At 33.1% G+C, this 5509-nt stretch overlaps 1 non-coding gene across 1 annotated transcript; it reads right to left on the reverse strand.

Annotated features, from left to right (window-relative positions):
* Nucleotides 1-5146: 5146 nt before the first annotated feature.
* LOC119620667 (U6 spliceosomal RNA) lies at nucleotides 5147-5253 on the reverse strand. The gene has a single exon (XR_005237210.2). It is a non-coding gene; the product is annotated as a U6 spliceosomal RNA (small nuclear RNA).
* Nucleotides 5254-5509: the final 256 nt, after the last annotated feature.

Consider the following 5509-nt stretch of genomic DNA (forward strand, 5'->3'; position numbering starts at 1 on the left):
TCTAGAACGACTTCATCATCCTGAACAGAAACACTTTACCCATTAAACAATAATTCCTCATTCCCTCCTACTCCTGAAGTCCCCAGGTAACCTCCATTTTGTTTTCTGTGTTTATAAATTTGCATATTCTAGGTACCTTATATAAATGGAATCACACAATATTTGTCCTATTGCATCTGGTTTATTTCACTTAGTATAATGTTTTTCCAGGTTCTCCCATGTTTTAGCATGTGTCATAGTTTCATTCCTTTTTAAGCTGAATAACATGTCATAACATGTACATACCACATTTTGTTTCTGCATTCCCTTGTTGGACAGTCGAGTTGCTTCCCCATTTTGGCTGTTGTTAATCATGCTGCTTTAACCATTGGTGTACAAGTATCTGTTTGTTTCTCCACCTTTAATTCTTTTGAGTATATACCTAGAAGTGGAATTATATGATAAGTCTATTCTTAATTTTTAGAAATCACTGAACTATTTTCCACAGCAACTGCACCATTTTGCATTCCCATCAGTAATGTGCAGGGGTTCCATTTTCTCCATATCCTCACCAGCCCTTGCTATTTTTTGTATTGTTTTAAATAGTAGCCATTCCAAAGCCTGTGAAGTGGTATCCCTTTGTGGTTTTTATTTTCATTTCCCTAATGACTAGTGATGTTAATAAGCATATAACATCAATAGGCACATTAAAGGATTCATGTGCTTATTGGCCGTTTGTATGCATTCTTTGGAGGAATGTTCATTCACGTCTTTTGCATATTTTAAATTTGGTTATTTGTTGTTATTTTTTCTATTCTTGTGGAGTTGTAGGAATTCTTTATAAATTCCGAGTATTAATCTTTATCAGGCATATGGTTTGCAAAGCTTTTACATTTTGATCTTTGATCTACTTTGAGATAATAGTTATATATGGCATAAGACAAGGGTCCAACTTTATTCTTTTGCATGTGGATATTCTTTTTGACCAGGGCCATTTGTTGAAAAAAATATTCTTTTTTTAATGAATGGTCTTGGCATTTTTGTTGGAAATTAATTGACCACATATTGGAGGGTTTTTTCCAAGACTATTTAGTCTATTTCCTTGGTCTATATGACTCTTCTTATGCCAGTACCACACTGTTTTGATTACTTTGGTATATTTTGATATCAGGAAGTGTGAGACCTCCAACTTTTCTTTCTGTTTCAAGATTGTTTTGGCTACTTGAAAACCTGTGAGAATCCATATGGATTTTAGGATGAGTTTTCCTATTCCTGCAAAAAATACTGCTGGGATAGTAATAGGTGTTGCATTAAATCTGTATATCACTTGAGTAGCATTATCATATTAACAATGTTAAGTCTTGGTTGATGAATACAGGATGTCTTCTCACTTGTTATGTCTTTCATTTCTTTTAACAATGCTTTGTAGTTCTTGGTATACAAGTCTTTCACTTCCTAGGTTAAATTTATTTCTTAATATTTATTTTTTATGATGTGCTTATAAACGGAAATGTTTTGAAATTTTTGTATCTTTCATTGCTAGTTCATAGAAATGTAACTGACTTTTTTGTGTTTATTTTATATCCTGCAATTTTGCAGGATTTTTTTTATTGGTTGTAACAATTTTGTGTGTGTATGTTGTGTGTAATCTTTAGGGTTTTTTAACATAAAAGATTACATCATCCGCAGACACAATTTTACTTCCTTCTTTCCACATTCAATGACATTTCTTGTCTAATTGTTTTTGCTAGAACTTCCAATATGATCTTAAATAGAAGTGGTGAAAGCAGGCATCTTTGTCTTGTGCTAATTATCAGGGAAAAGTTTTCACCATTTCACCATTGAGTGTGATGTTAGATGTGGGTTGTTACGTATGGCACTTACCATTTTGAGGAAGACCCTTTCATTCTTAGATTATTATTTTTATAATGAAAATCTGTTGAATTTTGTAAAGTGCTTTCTTAGTACATCAATTGAGATGATGTGATTTTTTTCCCTTCCATTCTATTAATTTCATATACCACAGTGATTGATTTTGATATGTTGACCTTTTCTTACATTCCAGTAATAAATCCCACTTGGTCATGGTTTACAATTGCTTTAATCTGTTGTTTAGTTCAGTTTGTTCGTATTTTGTTGAAGATTTCTCCATCAATATTCATAAGAAATGTTTATATGTAGTCTCCTTTTCATGTAGCATTTTTTTCTGGTTTTGGTATCAGGGTAAAGCAGGCCTCATAGAATAACTTGAAAGGGCTCTTTCTGCTTCAATTTTTTTTGCAAGAGTTTGAAAAGAATTAGTGTTATTTCTTCATTAAAGGTTTGGTACAATTCACCATTGAAGCTGTTTGGCTTAGGGCTTTTTTATCTTGTAGAAGGGTGTTTTATTTTGAGGCAAGCTCCTTACTAGCTATCTGTCTATTCAGATTTTCTGTGTCTTTATGATTTGGTTTTGGCAGATTGCGTGCCTGTTTCATCTAGGCTACCCCACTTGTTGGTGTATAATTGTTCAAAATGTTCTTTTAATCTGTTTATTTCTGCAAAATTCGTAAAATGTCTCAATTTTCATTTCTGAATTTAGTATCTTAAATATTTTCTCTTCTTTTCCTTTTTCAGTTGTTTTAAGGTGTTTTTCTAGTAAGTCTAATATGCATACTTTCTTAGAGATGGTTTCTTTCAATTTATTTTGAATGTATTTGGGAATTTTGAATGAGCCATCTTCTGTTTTTTAGTGTGTCTTGTAACTTTTGTTGTTGGAAATTGGGAATTTGATGGTTTTAATGTGGTACTTCTGGAAATCAGATTCTCCCTCTTCCTCAGGATTTGCTTTTATTTTTATTGTTGAAGGCTGTATTAGCCCATATAAGACTTTTCCAAACTGTTTTTGCAAAAATCATTTCTTGTCATGTGTAATCACTGGAGTCTCTGTTTCTTTAGCTCATGTTCAGCTAATGTTTAAACAGAGATTTTTTAAAAATCAGGAGCTGAAGCAAGCAAACCAATGAAAGACACACACACAGACACACACACACACATACACTCAAAACAAAACAAAACAGAGGCAGGAGCTGCAAGGCAGCCTCTGAAGACTGGCTGTGTGCTGGGACCCTGCATCTCTAGGCTAGGCTTGCTTAAGCAAGTGAAAGCAGAAGGTCTTCTCAGGTCTTTTCTGAGCACGTGGCTCTCTTGAGCACTCACATGGCTTTCTAAATTCTCCTGGATATATGGCTGCACTTGATGTTCAGATTCCCCCAAAGCATCTCATTAAGCATCTCTTCTGGAACTCTGACGGCCTATTTTATATCTCTACTTGCAATCTCTTGCCTCAGACACCTGTGAGCTTGTCATCACCTTGTAGCTTTTATGAACAGCGTCAACCGCTTTTATCACCTGCATTTGGAATTATACAAAACAGAGATGAGTGTCTTGTGTCAATCTGTCAGATGTCCCCAGACAGGTTAGAAACATAACACAACGATTTGCAATGAAGTCTGCTTTGCTCCCTCTTATGCAATGACGGGTGGGATCTGGGACCAGGCTGCCCTCTGCTGAAGACCCAGATCACTGCTGTGCTGGGGAATAGAGAGAGTAAGAGTGAAAGTGCCACACACCTTTCCTACCATTGTGACAATAGGTTTTTCTTGATAGGGCATTTACTGGCTTGCTGTAAACCCGTGACTGTTTTCCAGAGATTCTTTAAAGGTGGTTCAGATAACTTCTGGGTTTTTTATTTATTTATTTATTTTTATGTTTTTGTTGGGGAGTGAGAGCTTGGAGTTTCCAAGTCTGCCATCTTGCTGCTCTGATTTTTAAAAATAAATAATAGTTAAACATATGACATAACATACATCAAAATAACTTTCTCTTATATTTAAATTATGTATGTACATAAACAAATCAGAAAAAATAAAAACAAAAGCAAAGCTTCTTTATTCTGCCTTTTTCTCCACATGCTAAAAATGGAGAGAAAATAATAGGCCAATAATTTTCAAACTTTCTGTAGTGAAAGATCAAATCTCTCTCTCCTCTAAATATATCATGGGTAACATTTTTAAAAATAGACTAAAATTGAATTATTGGGAAAGCACAATAAAAAACATAAACTATCAACCCCATTTTCAAATTATCAGATTTAATAGGCATAAAATTTATCTGTCACATTGCAGATGAGTTCCTAAATGGTTCTTCTCAATTTCTTTTGCCAACCAGCACCCTTCCGTTCTCAGTTTGACATTTGATAGCAACCACACTTTCAGTGGCCTGGAGTGATCACTGTCTGTCTGCCCTCTGAATTAGAGAGATTTGTAAGAGTAGAGAAAAAATTACTAAAGGAAATATTTTTTGACTAAATAAAATGGTAAAATCATCTGTACATAAAATCATTCAAACTTCGATGGCAGAAAATCTTTTGGAAAAATATTGGTCTCAAATATTGTGAAAAGTTAAATACTACATAATAATTTATAAAGAGTTTATGCAAAAAGAGAAGTGAACCAGTAAGACCTAACAATTAATTGAACAAAGAAGAATGCGCACACTATCAGATAGAAATTGGTAATAGAAGTGGAAAATATATCATTTCCATGAAAGAGAAGAAAATAAAAATTACAATAAAACTTGAGATATAACTTTTACTGAAAAATTATTTTATTTGTTGAAAAATTTTCAACACAAAGACTTGTGTTGAAAATAATTTTTCAATAATTTACATACTTTTTTAAGTATAATATAATATTTTTAATTGAAATTACATTAAAAAAACTGTCTAACACAAAAGTAGTAGCAATGTGTTATGTATTTATACCATATATACAAGTAAAACATAAAATGACAATAGCATAAAAATACCAGGGAAAAGTGTGGAATATACTGTTCTACTGGTTTATATTACATGTGAGATGCTATTATCTGAATATAGACCACTATTAATTAGAGATGTGCACTATAAATCCTAAGGCAATCTTTAAAAGAATTAAAGCAATTCAGTGCTTTCTTAATATTCCTTGATTATGTTTCAATAATTAAACTACTCTCTAAATGTTCGGAAATAAATTGATGATCAACCGTCTACTTTTTCTCAGATACTTTCTGCTTTTGTGTTTTGCTTATTTTAACAAACTTCTGAGCTGTCTCTTCCTCATGTAATGACTTCCAATTGATATACATATAAAATATGGGATGCTTCATGAATTTGTGTGTCATCCTTGCACATGGGCCATGCTTATCTTCTCTATATCGTTCCAATTTTAGTATACGTGCTGCTGAAGTGACCACACCTATTTGTTAATCCTAAAAATTCAACAACACATACACAACACTCTAAATTTCTAAAGTATGATGGTACCCAAATCACTATGACTAAAAGTGAGTTGATTCCATAAGGGTTAAGAACTTGGGTGTTGAAAGTGAACTGTCAGGGATAAAGTTCCATCTTTAGCACATACTACCTCAAGCAATTCAATCTTCTGTGCCTCTCTTTTTCCATCTGTAGCACAGTGATGATACAGTTTGGATATTTTCCCCTTTAAAT

The sequence above is a fragment of the Chlorocebus sabaeus genome, chromosome 21, assembly GCF_047675955.1.
Source record: "Chlorocebus sabaeus isolate Y175 chromosome 21, mChlSab1.0.hap1, whole genome shotgun sequence".
Taxonomy (NCBI): Eukaryota; Metazoa; Chordata; class Mammalia; order Primates; family Cercopithecidae; genus Chlorocebus; species Chlorocebus sabaeus.